General features: G+C 47.3%; 1 long non-coding RNA gene across 1 annotated transcript; it reads left to right on the top strand.

Moving 5' to 3' along the window:
• Positions 1-14,427: 14,427 nt before the first annotated feature.
• LOC126027958 (uncharacterized) lies at positions 14,428-17,219 on the top strand. Its single transcript, XR_007502354.1, has 3 exons — positions 14,428-14,463; positions 14,580-14,655; positions 17,204-17,219. It is a non-coding gene; the product is annotated as an uncharacterized LOC126027958 (long non-coding RNA).
• The last annotated feature ends 38 nt before the right edge of the window (positions 17,220-17,257 follow it).

The following is a 17,257-nucleotide window of genomic DNA, read 5'->3' as shown; positions in this document are numbered from 1 at the left end:
GACAGGCAATTGAAGCTGAACTAAACAGAGGAAGTGATGAGAATCAATGAAACTAAAGACAAGAAATCAATTAAACTGAAAGTTCATTCCTCAAAAAGATGAAGTAACATCCCTAAGTCTCTAACCAGGCTAAGAAAAAACAGAAACACAAATGAAAGATTTCTTCAAAGAGGTGGATCAAAAACTCCTGAAATTCATTCAGAAAAATAAACACCTGTGAATAGCTAGAGAAACTCTTGGGAAAAGAAATATGGGTGACATCACTTTCCCCAGCTTTAAATTGTATTACAAAGCTATAGTCATTAAAACAGTATGGTATTTGAATAAAGACAGATCCTCCAATCAGTGGAATAGACTTGAGTATTCAGATAATGTTCCCCAGACATACAATCAATTAATCTTTGATAAAGGGGCAAGAAATGCAAAATGGAGCAAGGAAAGCCACTTGTAAAAAAGCAAACTCAGACCTCCATCTAACACCACACACAGAGGTGAAATCCAAAATGGATTAAAGACCTTGATATCAGACCCCAAACCATAAGGTATTTAGAACAACAAGTAGTTAAAACACTCCATGACAATGAGACTAAAGACATCTTCAAGCACACTCCAAACAAGTGGAAGCAAATTAACAGATGGGACTATATTAAGCTGAGAAGCTTTTGCACCTCAAAGAAACTAGTGCCTAGGATACAAAAGCCACCCACAGAATGAGAGGAACTATTCACCCAATAACAATCAGATAAGGGGCTAATATCTAAGATATACAAGGTACTGACAGAACTTAAGGAAAAAAAAAACATCTAGGCCTATCCAAAAAATGGGGAAAAGAAATGAGCAAACACTTTCTCAAAAAAGAAATACAAATGGCCAAAAGGCACATGAAAAAATGCTCCACATCACTAATCATTGGGGAGATGCAAATCAAAGCAACAATGAGGTACCATCTCACACCACAGAGACTAGCACACATCACAAAGAACAAGAACACTCAGTGCTGATGGGAATGTGGGGAGAAAGGAACACTCATTCACTGCTGGTGGGGATGTCATCTAGTCCAGCCTTTATGAGAAACAATATGAAGATTCCTCAAAAAACTGGAACTTGAGTTCTCATATGATCCAGCTATACCACTTCTAGGGATGTGCCCTAGGAACACAAAAATGCAATAGAAAAATGCCTTCCTATATTCATTGCAATGCTATTTACATTAGCCAGACTCAGGAAACAACCAAGATGCCCTTCAACAGATGAATGGCTAAAGAAATTGTGGTATAATTTTTCTTTCCATGTCCCTTATGTTTTGGTGGGCCTATGCAAACAAATGCCACTTTAATACCGTTTTTTACTATGTTCCCTTGACTCCAATCCTTAAGAAAAACAACCCACTAAAACTTTTGAGGTTAACTTCAACTAGTAAGCATGTGCATGGAACTAGATAAATGTACTTTGCCCTCAATGTTTAAGGAGTTACATAAGTCTGTCTTTCGATTATATTGTGTGCTGCTAAGAAATAGTATGTACTACAACTGGGGATTTGAGGGACAAAGTAATTGTATTGTACATGGGTTCAGTTTTGTTTTTCTTAATGTTCTTTGGCTGAAAGTTCAAGGCTGGGATATCATCGATGGGACTACTGAGAATTCTGTTTATGGGTGATTGGGCTTCCACTGTAACTTTACCCTGTCCTCTTTCTTTGCATCTTTGTTGTCATAATTAAAAGAAAAAAAAGAAAAAAAAAAACAAAAAACTAAGGTTTTTCAATAAAGAGTTAAAACTCAACATTTTAATAAAGCATTAATGAGAGAAAATTTAAAAAAAAAAAGAAATTGTGGTATATATACACAATGAAATATTATGTAGCCATCAGGAGAGATGAAGTCATGAAATTTTCCCATACTTGGATGGACATGGAAACTATTATACTGAATGAAATAAGTCAAAGGAAGAGAGAGACACACAGAATAGTCTTACTCATCTATGGGTTTTAAGAAAAAAAAAGACATCATTGTAATAATGCCCAGAGATTAGGGCTAAAAGGACTGGTTCAAGATATGAAGCTCACAAAGAGTGGTGAGTGCAGTTAGATAAATATGACAACTATGGTGACAATGTTAATGACAGAAGTAGAATGCCTGTCTTGAATACAGGCAGGGGGTGGGGTGCTTTGGTGGTGGGAATGTTGCACTGCTGAAGGGGGGATTCTTTTTATGATTGAAATCCAACTACAGTCATGTTTGTACTCATGGTGTTTAAATAAAGATATTGTGAAAAATACAGAAAAAAACAAATGAAAGATTTCATGGATATTAAAAGGACAATAAAGTGGATCTGAAGAGATAGGACAGGGGTTAGTAAGGCACATGCCTTGAATGCAGACAATCCAGGTTTGATCCTTGACACCACATAGTACCTAGATCACTATCAAGTGTAGCCCTGAAAATTTTGATCAGCACACAGGATAGGTATGGCTCCCATAAGTCACAGTACCATAGAACAACATCTTAGTCGTATCCGAATGGCTAAAGAATGAAGTAAGGAAGTGAGGAAGTGAGGAAGGAAGGAAGGAAGGAAGGAAGGAAGGAAGGAAGGAAGGAAGGAAGGAAGGAAGGAAGGAAGGGAGGGAGGGAGGGAGGGAGGGAGGGAGGGAGGGAGGGAGGGAGGGAGGGAGGGAGGGAGGGAGGGAGGGAGGAAAGAAAAATGGCAGAAAGGGAGGGAGGGAGGAAAGAAAGGAGGGAGGGAGGGAGGGAGGGAGGGAGGGAGGGAGGGAGGAAGGAAGGAAGGAAGGAAGGAAGGAAGGAAGGAAGGAAGGAAGGAAGGAAGGAAGGAAGGAAGGAAGGAAGGAAGGAAGGAAGGAAGGAAGGAAGGAAGGAAGGAAGGAAGGAAGGAAAAGAGAAAGAAAGAAAGAAAGAAGGGAGGGAGGGAGGGAGAGAGAGAGAGAGAGAGAGAGAGAGAAAGAAAGAAAGAAAGAAAGAAAGAAAGAAAGAAAGAAAGAGAAGAAAGAAAGAAAGAAAGAAAGAAAGAAAGAAAGAAAGAAAGAAAGAAAGAAAGAAAGAAAGAAAGAAAGAAAGAAAGAAAGAAAGAAAGAAAGAAAGAAAGAAAGAAAGAAAGAAAGAAAGAAAGAAAGAAAGAAAGAAAGAAAGAAAGAAAGAAAGAAAGAAAGAAGAAAGAAAAGAATAGAATAGAAAGAGATGAAAGAGATAATTACTGTGTTCCTATAAACTACATTACAGAGACTGGAAAAGCTTACAAACCAATTCCCTCGTTAAGAAAATTTGCCAAAACTCACATAAGGATAAATAGACAATCCAATAGGGGCTAAATACAATTTTTAAAAATGCAATCAATAATTGATAGCTTAAAACACATTGTATGTAATGAAATTATGGTATTTTATGTGACTGCTGTTTAGTGCCCATGATCTATTTCGTTTTTGTTTTGTTTTTTTTTGGGGGGGGCACACCCGGTGTTGCTCAGGGGTTACTCCTGGCTGTCTGCTCAGAAATAGCTCCTGGCAGGCATGGGGGACCCTATGGGACGCTGGGATTCGAACCAACCACCTTTGGTCCTGGATCGGCTGCTTGCAAGGCAAACGCCGCTGTGCTATCTCTCCGGGCCACCCATGATCTATTTCATAAGAACAAAAAGACAAAATCCAAAAGTTCTCAGAATAGTGCTGATCCTAGTCATTGTTTGTATAAATTTGGTCTTTTTATCATTCATACCACTGATTCTACCAAGCCCTATTCTTTAAAGCTACCTTCCCTATTCTGGCTTGTTTTGAAATATTAAAAACAATTAAAAAATAGTTTCAAGTACATTCCTGGCAGAATTTTTTAGTCCATCAGGTTCATCAAAACTGCCCTCTTTCCATGCTCATCCATGGTCTCCTGGGCACCTGAGAGTGAAGGAGAGCAGTGAGGGAGGAAACCAAGACACTCTAGAATAGTCAGAAGCTGAGCTTCCAGGTCACTCAGTGTTCGGATCACACAGCAGGAGCAAACCAGATAGGATCCCTGTGGAGACATATCAGATGGTTCTGAAACAGAGAAGCCGCAGGGTCAGCCAGATAAGGGGGATACACAGGCAAGATGGGACTTAATAGGGCATCTGTCACTGGGAATCTTGACAAAGCCTGACTGGCATTGCTCCACAAATGAAAGGAGAAGACTTGTGTCACTGGCATGCTGTTCCCTCCGGAAATCTCACTGCAGAGAACAGAGTGAGGGGTGCTGGAGTGGTAACAAGGGTGCACATGAGAGGTGTTGTCTCCTGAGGGAGAACACTGGAGGGAGGCTCCCGAAGCCTGAGCAGGTAGTCTGAGAGATGCCTGAAGGACAGGCCCCTCCATAGGCCCACAGACACTGTTGTGGGGCAGAGACAAGTCATGAGAAGTGGGACGACACAGAATTCTCCACACAGCACCCATGGATGGGATGCCAAAGGCTGCAGAGGCCCAGAAGCTGGATGAGGAGGGAAATAAAAATCACACAAATACTGACTGGGCAGCATTACTATCCCCCTTTCATGAATCCAGTGTGAGATCATTCTTGTGAGCTCATCAGGGTCCCCCAAATACCCGAGTCCTTTCTGCATTCTGCTCACGCTTGTTTCCAGACTTTCTGGACTCAAGTTCCTCCTAAACCAGCGAGGCCAGTGGCTAAGCTGAGAGCTCCTCTCCTGGCTCTGGTGCCTGACCCTGCCAATCTCTGCAGCTTACAGGGCCCTCAGCTCTGCGGGGGTGGTGGGGTGAGGGGTGCAGAAGTAGCCAGAGGTCACAGTAAGGGTGCAGAGACCCGGAGCTCTGAGGGCAGGAAGGGTGTGAGCTCCACCACGATTTAATTCTTTTATGGCTTGATCAGGATTTAGGGAAGAGGATCACAAGAATGTCAGAGTTGATGGTGATGCTGAGCAAAGACAGGAGAAGGATCATACACTGTTGAGTCTTTGGAAAACAGTGTCAAAGACAAGTGGGTAGATTGTGGGCATAAATGAGTATAAGGAGATTCTCACTTCGCTTTCCACAAGGGAAGTCTGGGTGCTGGGAGGGGGTCTGTGACTGTGAGTGGGGTCTGCCATGTCCCAATTCAAATATACTTGCAGAAATAAAGCTTTTTCCCTCAGCCCACATTTAAAAAAACAGACAGGACAGACAGAAGAGGAAAACACGATTTCCCAAGGACACTGTTACAGAATACTCCCATTCTGAACTGCTAGGCTTAAGAAAAGCTTATCTGCCTTAATTCTATTCCATTTTTTAAATCAATCACTTTCATGCTGAATATTTTTAAATGATTGTGACACTTTGCATGGATCCCATAAATAAACAAAACGTGCACAGCTTTGTTTATGTTAGGAACCTTCTGCTAAGTGTTGCTTCTATTTATTTACTTTTAAATTATGCCAGATTTTTGCAAATTTGAGACAGTTAGGGGGAGGGAAGGGATCAAACTGAAATTTTAACAACTATTTGTTTTGCTCCTGATGCCTTGCAGCTATGTTTAAGTGATAGTTTTAAGGGTCAGCAGAAGGTAGAAGAGGAAATTATTCATGATGGACTTAATTATGGAAATAGCTTTTTCAGACCAGAAATTGTTTACTGTTTTTCTTAACTTCATTTCTCTCAACTTCCTCATTCTCTTGATTTTTCCTCACCTCCAGAATTTTAGCTGTAGCCCTCCTCCTGGTAGCTCTTCACCTCCTGGGGATGGATGGGGTGTAGTGCACGTTTCAGGATGAATGTGAGCTGATAGGACAGGCCTGTGGATACAAACGCTAAGCAGAAAGCCTCGCGACTTTCTTGGCAACTACAATAATCCCCAACACTGCGTGTGGGAGCACAGGCACCCCAAGCCTTTCAGCAGGTGCTCTCTGGCTTGACCCTGAGATCTCTCAGGCTGGGGAGGTTACCTCAGCAGACAGCAGGGACCTGGCGGAGGCCTCTGAGGAGGACTCTGCCCCCTCTCTCCCTTTTGTTCCCTCTTGTTGGCTGAACCGTGGTCTTGTGCATGGTTTCCGGTCCTCTGAACCCCGTGTCTCTGTTTCAGGAAAGACAGCCCCTCAATGGGGGTGAGTTGCACCCGTGAGATTCCAGGGGAAGCCGGCCTTGGTGCTACAAGGTTTTCCCAGAATTTTCTTTCTTTCACTATCTGAGGCTGCAGAGAACTTGTGGGTTAGCAATCAGCTGTACACTAGTGAGCTAGTGAGTGCGGCACGGCCAGCCGAAGTCTGTCCCTCGGAGACTTGTGGAGCTTGAGGAGCTGTGCACATAGCCAGGGCACGTGGTCAGCAGGCAGGCCAAGAATGCCGCTGGAGTTAGCCAGTCCAGCACGCTTCTGTGGGATCCCGTGCGCTTTCGTAGGAAAGCAGGAGAAAGGTGGCAGCAGGATCCCAACCGTGCCCTACTTCCCCAGTCCCCCCCCCCCCGCCCCCGCTTTGGCTCCATTCCAAGAAGGATCAGACCCGCCATTGGCAGCAATCACAGTGGGCACATCCCCACTATTTACATCCCACTTGCACAGCATTTCAGGAGGGGGCATGTTTTAGGTGCGAATGGGTTTGTAAGAACACGGGGCCAAGGAAACAGGCTTTAAGCTTTATCTTTAGAATCTCTCAGGGTCACATGGCAGAGATGGAGAGCAAGCTGCGAAGGCCTAGAGAGGGAGGTGGGAGTGTCCTCTCTGCCCATGGCGAGAATTCAGACCTTTCTGTTGAGCTCCTAGAGAGCCTGGTGCAAATGAGCCCTGCAGCCGACTCTTGGCAAGCAGAGCATTGGCTGGCAGCCAGCACAGCAGGGCTATTCGGCCAGGCATTGAGGTGAGGACACAGCACGGCTAGCTGAGGGTACTTGGTACTTGTGGGGACATCCCTTCAGGATTAGGTGGGCACATGTTTTCAGATCCCCATCCTCATTGTTAAAGAGGCTGGAAATTCCATGTGGCTTATTTGACACCACGGTCCCCAAGTGCAGACGAGTGAGAGCCAAATCCCAGCTGCAGGGGACCAGGGAGCCATCATAGAAGGATGGGCACAGTGTCAGCTGCTTCTGGGCTGTGCCAGCCAGGCTCACTCCTTGGGGAAGTTGTGCCCAAGGGAGAGCCCGGAGCACCTGCCCTATTCGCAGCCCAGAGGATACAGAAGGAAAGAAGGGCCCAGCGAGCTTTGGACAGGGGGAGAGCAGAGAGATACAGCCCAAAAGAAAGGGCGTGAAATCCAGCCCTCTGTGGCCCAGGAGCCTCAATTTGAAAGTGGTTTGCCTTTTATAGGACAGTTCTTCTAAATAGCTCCAACACTCTGCTAACATTAATTAAACCTCACAAAGCCTGTGAGATAGATAATTACTATAATTAAACTGATATTCCAGATCAGTAAAATGAGACTTAGAATGCCCAAGGTCATACCAAGATTGAGATTGTGTGGCCCAGTTTGGCAGACAAACGACATGTTCTTCCAATGTATTCCTCTTCTGGAAAGAAAAAGGCTTTTTTTTTTTCTCTTTCCCTCTCTGGTTAGATGAAGAAGATATATTGAGAGGATAAATAAACTTTATCATTTCAAAGTTAAATTGCAAATTGATGCAGAAGATTCAAGACAATATGGAAAAATATCTAAATGAGCAATCCATATTCCACAAGCATATACCATGCAAATTCCTTTTCAATTAATTGCATTTATTTAAACTATTTCCATTTAAATTACTGGTTTAGCTAAATGCATCTGTAAATCAAGAAATCAATGCATGTAACGCATTCTCCATACTTCACAACAGCATAGAAAAGACTGTCATTAGTTAGGAAAGAACACAACAGACAGACAGAAGGAACTCTTCTTGTTGCTATAACTACCGCAAAACAAAGGTCCGCACTGGAGGAAAGAAAATAACCTTCCTGGATTGAACGTCAACAACTCAGGGATATTAGCTTGAATTCTTCCTTTCCACAAAGAAAGATAATAATCCTTTACTTTAAAATGGGTTAATTGAAGAGAAACTAAACAATGGAAACCTACGTTTTTCAGAGACCACGATTAAAATTATTTGGATTTAAAATACAGTATTGACTGCTGTATCAGAAACGTGCTTATTTGTCAGTGAAGATCTCTGGGTTACCTTGAAATTAGTCTTGAGTTAGCCAGGAAGAAAAAGAGAATTATCAAATTAAAAATTTCCTTATTGTGCTTAAAAACATCAAATTCAAAAACTGATTTCAATTAATATTATTTAATAAAAAAATAAGCTCTAAATCAATCCAGCTTTGAAGCCTTAACTGGGCTCTCAAAGATGGCTTGTAGAAACCTAATTTCATGACCTTAAAAAATGAATATGAGAAAAAAAAATGAATTTGAGGAACCTGATTATTAGCACAACAGCAGGGCATTTGCCTTGCATGCAGCTGACCTGGGATGGATCCAGGTTCGATCTCCAACATCCCTATGGTCCCCCAAGCCTGCCAGGAGCGACTTCTGAGCACAAAGCCAGGAGTAACCCCTGAGTACTGCCGGGTATGGCCCAAAAACAAAAGCAAACAAAAAAAAAAGAGTGAATTTTAGATATAAGGCCATTGTTAAAAACTTGTGGAAATGATGTAGGAAGGTGTATTTGTGTTTATGTGGGAACATGTCTGAGTGTGAGCCTGAGTGTGTGATATACTTAAGATGTGAGTTAGTGTGTGACTATATGAATGAGTGTGAGTGTGTGAGGTGGATGGTATGTGAGTGTGCATGAATTCGTGAATCTACATGGATATAAAAGAGTGTGAATCTGAGTGTCTATGAGTGTGTGTAAGTCTCAGTGCGACTATATGAATGAGAATGTGAACAAATGTGAATGTGTGTATGTATGTGTGTGTGTGTGTGTGTGAATGTGAGTTTGAGAGTACGTGAGAGTGTCTGTAAGCCTGAGCTTGATGATGTGTTAGGACGAGAGTCCAGGAAACAGTTTCTCCAGCAGTTCAGCAGCAGCCATCTAGCACGAGTAACCTGGCAGGATGGTGGCAGCGGAATCTCCTAGTCCCTCCTGGCTCTTCCTTCAGCCCACCCCTGCCCCAAACTGCCATCCTGCAGTAGTTACAACGGGATGGCTTCTGGTATCTCACGACCTCATTCCTAAAGGAATAGTAGCTACTTATGGCTGACTAGGAGCCATGAGAATCTCTATTTCCTGATAATAGGAGAGAGAGAGAGAGAGAGAGAGAGAGAGAGAGAGAGAGAGAGAGAGAGAGAGAGAGAGAGAGAGAGAGAGAGAGAGAATTGTCTGCATGTCCTGTTTGGTTCTTCGAAGGGTGGAAGCCTGTGTATAAAATTCCAGTCGGACCTTCATTTTGTACAACAGTGTGTCCAAGTCTGGCCTATGAGGATACACACTGAGTGCCTTCAGGTGCCTTGAGGTTAGGACAGAGTCCAGTGGAGCCAAGGGGTGACATTTCTTACTGCCCATGTGTGTCTACTATGCAGGGTCAGGAGCTTTGCTGCTGTAACAAGGGGACCAGGAGGTTGCCCACGGTGTTCCAGGGAATGTCCGTCTACCACAGGTTCTCTGGGTATCTCCTCATGGACATTTCCCAAGGTTCCTGAGCCTCCCTCCATGCGATGGACTGTGCTCCACTGTCTGCAAAGACATGAACCGAGAAAGTGCACTGCAGGCCCCACACCAGAGGCAAGTTGCCCTTTTAGAAAGGCCTCACCATGAGGTCTGACTGCTGCCCAGAAGAAGACAAGAAATCAGTAAGGAACTGAGCTACCTTTGCATCTGCTAGTGGACAGAGCAACTTTCCCTGACCAGAGGTTCTGGGTCCAAACTCCTAAATTAAAATTTTAAACAAATCCAGAGGTGGTGCGTGGGATTTCTGACCATGCAGAGAAAGGAGAGAACCGCATACTTGGGCTAAACCACAGAAGTGTCCGTATTTTGTTGGGACCAAGCCTTATAAGGGGGACTGGGCATCTAGAGGCATCTCCTCTCACCTGTGTCATCTAATGTGGGATCTCAGTATTTGGGAAGACACCACCCAGTTCATTGGCTCGGACAATCACAGACATGATGTGTAGAGGTGGGAAGTTTTAGCATGTAAAGGATCAGGACATAAGTAACAAGAATGAATGAATCTTGGCCAAGGAAGGTCTTACCATGAACAAATCTAAAAATGAATATTGGATCATAGTTGGTACCTATATGTCTAGTGTCCAGACTGTGTGTAAAATAGGGGATAAGTGTACTTGATTAGTGTTGATTGGAAATTGGAACTAATGGGGCTAACCCTATGTACCCACTCTTTTCCGTGGCTTCAATAATCACTAATATTTTTTTACCTTCATTTAAGAGTGGCAAGACACTCCATAAAACACCAGAAAGACAAGGCTCTACACAAATTCATTATGAGGGAATAAAAGCTACAGGCACCTGCTTTTGGTCTTGGGTATGAAGGTCAAAGCTGCGATAATGAGTATTGAAGGAAAATTGGGTGAGAAGGCAGACGTGTGGACTATTGAGAAGAAAGACACCCACTTCCATGTGGGGCCCCCCAGAAAATCTCTGGAAATGCCATGACAAGTTTACTCAGGAGCTTTCAAAGTCTGGCTTTGTTCTAATATCATAATTCATCACAACCCCCCCAGCCCCAAAACTTTAAAATCAATGACAACAGCTTTACTTCAGTTGTTCATGGTGTCATGGAGTCACGGTGAGGCATGTTTCCCGAGGAAGTGAGGGGTGCAACCACCAGTACCACCATCTCATCTGCCCAGTCTCTGTCCCAACCTGAGCACACAGGTCTAAGATATAGGATACAACTTAAACATTGACAGATAATAAATCATAAAGAAATTAATTTTCAAATATTCTAGACTATGCGTAACCCCCACATTCAGCCATGGGACCCTCTCTGGGGTCACACTCACCAGATGAGAACTTCAGTTTCAGGAGATAGGGGTTCCAAACTTGGATTGAAGAAAGTGAGGGGCGTCTCAGGTGAACATATCTATCCCTGGAGATAGGCAGGGCTATCCTGGCTGGCTTCAGGAGGAAGGAGACAGTTCCACATTCTTGCACCCTTGCGTGTAGCTAGAAGGCAGATGAGCAGCCTGGTGAGGGTGTTCATGCCAGGGCCCTGAGGTCTGTGTAACTACTCCAGATGCTGTGCCTGTGGTGCTTTCTTTTGTTCCCTGGGAATAACCATGCCAGGTCACCATCAGGGGGCAACAGGAGCAGTCCTTAACCAGCAAGGATAGGTCACACTTCCAAAGGCCTCTCTGTACCTTCCTCATAGCCCATCATGTTCCCTCATGGATGGCAGAGTCCCCAGACAGCAGGACAAGAGACTTACAGATATGGTCCCCACTGAGCCACCACAGCAGAGCATGGGCTCCTGAGATTGTGCATGGACGCAACGGGGGCATCTAAATTCTAAACCTACTCAAATCACCAAGCCCAAGGAGGAGAAGAAAGGATCAGGCAGTTTCCACAGACCAGGCATTCAGCAGGGGAAGGAGCCTGTGTAGAGACCTGTGGTGTGACCGCTGCGGCTGCCTGTTCTCAGGGGAAACCCACTGGGGAATCAACGCAGAGAAAATGGGGCACGAGGCCTTAGCAGACACCGGAACTGAGAGAGGTTCCCTCCCAACACTTCACCACTTCAGGCTGAATCCATCCTCCGGGGAAGTGTTGGGTGTCCTGACCTAGTGTAGATGTGCAATTAATGTCGTATTAACGACAGGCCTCTGGTCATAATTAAAGCTAAGGTTCTAGAATGCAGAGAGGGTTCATTGATTTATCTGTAATGGATAGTGAGGCCAGGATTGGGAGGAGTAAGCATACTTTCTCATTCATTTGTTTGGTTGTTTTTTTAATTTGTTTGTTTTGTTTAGGGGCTGCATCCAGTGGTGCTCAGGGCTTACTCCTGTGCTCAAGGATCACTCGTGATGGGGCTAGGGAATCTCCTAATTTTATGATCTACCCAAGGCGAATTGATTTCTCTGTGCCTCAGTGTCTTGGTTTGTTGAAATGAAGCAATGCTCCATCTCATGAGGTCATGCAAGGACAAAATCAACATTTGAAAATACCAAAACATTACTGGTGTTCCCCACACAGTTCAGATTTTTAATGATTAGGATAAAATGTGAGGTGTTTCTCCTTTGAAGGTACAAAATAAAATTCTCTGCAATTTGAGGCTGCATTTTGAAAGTGAATTTGAAGCTTTCTGAAAAGGCGAGCAAAACTAGCATGATCGTTATAAAAATGCTCATTTACATCTATCAAGTGCTTTGTCATTGGCCTGATATTTTAAATATTGTGAAACCATGTTTCAAATCTTAACTTCCTCTTTTCACTTATTAAAGTTTCAAAATGTATAGATACTTTTCAGATGATACATGATCAGTTAAACAACAGCAACAAAGTAAAAACTTCTGAATGGAAAACTCCCTTCTTTACTTTTACAAGTACTTACAAAAGTCTAAAAGTATCTTCTTAATGAACACAATAAGCAACTTCCTACTTGTATTGTCTACAAGTTCCAAACAACTGGTTTGATTGCTATTAAGACCGAATTTTGTGCGTACAAAGTGACATAGCCTGCATGTTGGCCACTGGAGTGGCTGATGGTGGGAAACAGCAAAAACTGAAGGTCACTTCTCAGTTGTGTGGAGGCTGTGGCCACGCGGGTGGGCAGTCCCAGCCCTGAGGAGAAAGTAAGTCACCAGTTTATCACCAAAGAAACAACTTATCCTACTTTTCTTCTCTGCACCTATAGTTTCGAATCTTTCTGGAGATTTTCAACTTTTTTTTTTTTTTTTTGTCTTTTGGGCCACACCCGGTGACACTCAGAAATCACTCTCGGTTTGGGGGGGACAATATGGGACGCCAGGGGATGGAAACGAGGTCTATCCTGGATCAGCCGCTTGCAAGGCGAATGCCGTACCACTGCGCTGTCGCTCTGGCCCAAGATTTTCCATTTTTATGCATTACTTTTGTCCTTGTATGACACAGCTTTGTTCAGCTCTAAACATCTCCTGTCCAGCTTTCGACTTTATTTTTTTTCTTTGTTGGTTTGGGGGCCACACCCGGTGGTGCTCAGGGGTTATTCCGGGCTCTGAACTCAGGAATCACTCCTGGCAGGATCAGGGGACCATATGGGCTTCGGGGAATAATAGAACCTGGGTCTGTCCCATGCAAGGGAATGCCCTCCCTACTGCGCTATCGCTAGTAGTCCCACAGTCCTACTTTCTTGACTTCTCATCATCCACTGTAATTTTTTCTTGGGGGGGGGGGAGATGAGGTGGGAGAGAGAGAGACAGAGAGAGAGACAGAGACAGACAGACAGGGAGAGAGAGAGAGAGAGAGAGAGAGAGAGAGAGAGAGAGAGAGAGAGAGAGAGAGAGAGAAAATGAGAGAGAGAGAACATGAGAGAGAGAGAGAGAACATGAGAGAGAGAGAGAGAGAGAGAGAGAGAGAGAGAGAGAGAGAGAGAGAGAGCTGCTCTCTTCTGCAGTCCTCCCCCTGAGCATGCTGCATGCTCAAAGCCAGGCAAGGCACCAGCGTCCAGCACCCGGGAGCAGCTCCTGTTCACGGCAGCAGGGAAAAAAGTTAATTCATAGCCGCGTTTATGAGCGAGTTTTATTTATATTTGACCCGTGGTCGCAAGATTTATCTTTCCATTATGCAAGCATCCCCCGCCCCCTCCCACCCCGCCGGGCCCTCTCCCTCCCGGGTCCAGAAAGCATCCTGGGCTGCAGAACAGACCCGTGCAGGTCTGCTCGCTTGGAATGAAAAATGCGGAGAAAGAGAGAAAGGAAGAAAGAAAAGCAAGAAAGAGCCCGAGCGAAAGTTTATTGAGTCCCGGGAGGCCCGGCGAGACGGGCAGGCGGGGGCGAGGGCGGGGGCGGCGGGAGCGCGGGTCTCGAACCCCGGCGCGCCCCCGGGCGCCCCGCGGCCTCCCCGGCGGCCGGCCCCGACAAGTTCGCGCGGCGGCCCCCGCGCCCCGCCCGCCCGCCCGCACCGGGGGCGCCGGAGCCGCGGCCGCCTCGGCCTCCTCGGCCTCCTCGGCCGGCCGGGCCCCCCGTGACGCGCAGCCAATCGCCGGTGGGCGTGGGCGCCCCCGCGCCCCGCCCCGCCCCCCGCTCCCCTCCCCCGCACGGCTCCCGCACACAAACAGCGCGGGGAGGGGGCGGCGCTCGGGCTCCCGCCGCCTCCCTCCGCCCTCGCACACGGCGGCTGGAGACGGACCGAGCGCCGCGCCGCGCCGCGCCGCGCCGCGCCGCGCCGGGAGACGAGCACCGGGCCGGCCGCCCGAGCTCCCACCCAGACTCGCCGGCTCCCGCGCCCTCCGCCTCTCTGCGCCCGCACCACTCACCGGCTCGCCGCCGCCGCCGCCTCCCCTCCTCCTCCTCGCCTCTCCTCCTCCTCCTCCTCCTCCTCCTCCTCTTCCTCCTCCTCCTCCTCCTCTCCGCCACCAGAAAAAAAGCCATTCACAGGTATTTTCTTAATCCTCGTTTTTATTTCTCCCCCTCCCCGACAGTTTGTTTACAAGTATTAAAGTTGTCACTGGGAGCTGCCGAGGCACATCTGGATCTGTGTTTCTTTGTGTCAGGGGGTGCTGTGCAACTAATTAAAGGCAGACTGGCAGCGTCTGCAAATTCTAAGGCTCCCCAAATAAAAAGCGACTGGTAAGTGATTGTTCTTTCTCTTTGCTTCTGGCTTTTCTTTCGCTCGGAGAGGTGGGCTGGACGCGGGGTGGTCGGAGTAGCTGTCGATGCTGGACACCCACCCCCCCCAGCAAGTCGAAGAGATGCTGTATTAATTTATTAATTAGTCTGCACCGCCCCTCCTCCTGAATGTTAAATATGACCTTTGATCTCTCTGGCGCTGATAGACCAGATGTACCCTAGCAGCCTGCTACAGCACACTGAGAGGGCAGGACAGGAGGATGAAGTCAGGAATCTTCATACAGCTCTGGGAGAGGTTATCTGTGTCTGTGTAGCGTGTGACTTGTGTATGTGTGTGTTTTAAAAACAACACAGACAATAGCTGTATCCTGGGGTACCTTTTTCATGCTCCAGAGATGCATCGATTAAACAATAATGACCTGGGTTCTAGGCACAATCCTTTGCTACGGTTCCCGGGGGCATAAAACCTTGAGGGAGGAAGGGCAGTGGCACGGAAGGGAAGGGAAAGGAAAAGGGAAAGGAAGGCGGAGGTAAGAAGAAAAGCGGGGATGCTGTATTCAGAAACACCCTTGGAATACTCTGGAAGGAGGCCCTTAAATTATGTCTTTATTTGGAACGAGGTCAGGAGACTAAAATGTCGAGCAAATTCCTCCTGCACTCAGTAGGGTGCTGTCTAATGCGTGGTTGGCAGAACGAGTCTGGGCTGAGAAGTGGTTAATACGGTCTTGCCGTTAGAATGTGATTTGCAGGCACCGAAGCGATCTGCATATGCCGGTGCTGTCTTCCCTACCCCCTCCCCAGCATCAGGACCATTTAGCCAGGAGCATTTTGGGGGCACCCTTTGTATTGCCAGCAGACCTCAGGAGAGAACAGTTTCCCTAATGGAAACCACCGAGGTGGTTCCTGAGTGAGGGAGGGAGGAAGGGATTCCTGCCTGCTCCTAACCCAGGCCTGGGTGAGGTGCCTTATCTTGCTTGTTTTACTTTTGCCTAATAGGGATTTGTTTACACAAACCTCTCGGTTTAGGGCACCTCATCAGTCGGGGTTGAAGTTTTTTTCACTTGGAGTTTGGGCATAGATGGTTCATTAATCTAATTATAAGCATAATTACCATAATTGATATCCATTTTGAAATGAGTGTTTGAGATTCCTGGGTCCCCAGTTTAGAATCTCCCAAACTCCACATTCTATACCAATATGTGGGCTTCAAAAGATGTCACAGGAAGATATTGTGACCAAAAAAAAAAAAAAAAAAATCTGGGAACAAAGAAACCGGTTATATATGTTAACATATACTTTCTGTCTTTGCTTGACTTTCTAAAGGGGCCTGGTGCAGCTCTCCCTCTGTAATAAAGAACTAAAATACCTCTTCTTGAGGCATAATAATGGCCTGTAAGCAAAGAGCTGAATGCAAATACCTAGTTAACACCAAACTTTCCTCTTAAAAAGAGCAAAAAAAATAATCCAAAAAGCAAGGTGGTTATTTGTGCAGGTGACGAGCACCTGGAGGGGACACCCCGTGTTTTTTTTGAATCCAATATAAAAACCAGTGACTATTAAGATCCCCTCGACCAAAGAAAGAAAAAAGGCAAAAAGGTCCCATGCTTCCCTCCTTCTTGAGAAGGAAGAGCTGGGATTCTCCATTGAGGACTGCTGGGAATCTTCTTCCAGAGGCGGCAAGCTCTTGCTTGGAAAATCTGTGACACAGCTTGCATGCTTATTTTCTTTAAAGGACACGATCCATCTTTTTCCCTTTCTTTTAAGCAAGTAGAATGCCACCCGGGTGTCCCCAAACACGCACACGCGCGCGCGCGCCCTCACACACACACACACACACACACACACACACACACACAGACAGCCCCCTCCCCCGTCTCCGTCAAGCAAGCTCCAGCACCAAATGGCTGGTGCCGTGGAGCGCCGTCTTCGGCCCGTGGAGTTGAGCCCCTCGCGGAGCCAAGTGCGCTCGCGGCGCGGCGGCGGCCGGCGGCGGTGTCCCCGCGCCCGGGTTGGCACCGTGCGCGGCCGGGCCAGGCCAGGCCGGCTCGCCTCGCGCCGCGCCGCGCCGCTCGGGCTTTGTGTGAGCTCCCGGCTCGGCGGCGCTGCCGACTTTCCCGGGACTCGGCCGCCGGTTTCCCGCTCGTTTTCCTCCGGGCCTGGCCGCTCGCTGGCTCTCCCGCTGCCCTGTCCCTGTCCCCCTCGGGCCTCCCTCTGCCCCGCGCGGGGCGGCACGTCCCGACGAGGTTGCCTGCCCGGTCTGCGTGTCTTGAGCGCTCCCTCCCTCCCGCCCTCCGTCCGCCGCCCCGGCTCCAGGACGGTTCCCAGGAGGGCTGGGGCGGGGGCCGGGCCGGGCCGGGCCGGGGTCGCGTCGTGCCGGTGGCTGCGGAAACGACCCGCCGCAGAGGGCGGCCCGGGAGCGGGCGGGCGGGCGAGCGAGCGAGCGCTGGCGGGGGGAGAGGGGAGGAGGGGGCGCGGCGCGGCGCGGCGCGACCCCGCAGCCCGGCCCGCCGCGGGGCGGCTCGCTGGAACGTGCCTCTCTCTGTTCCAGCTGCGGCGGCCGGAGCCGAGGACCATGACGCTGCCGGGGACGGGGACGTCGCCG

This window comes from Suncus etruscus, chromosome 14, assembly GCF_024139225.1.
Source record: "Suncus etruscus isolate mSunEtr1 chromosome 14, mSunEtr1.pri.cur, whole genome shotgun sequence".
NCBI classification, from domain to species: Eukaryota; Metazoa; Chordata; class Mammalia; order Eulipotyphla; family Soricidae; genus Suncus; species Suncus etruscus.
The sequence above is the reverse complement of the archived record's forward strand: the minus strand, read 5'-3'. Positions and strand labels throughout refer to the sequence as shown.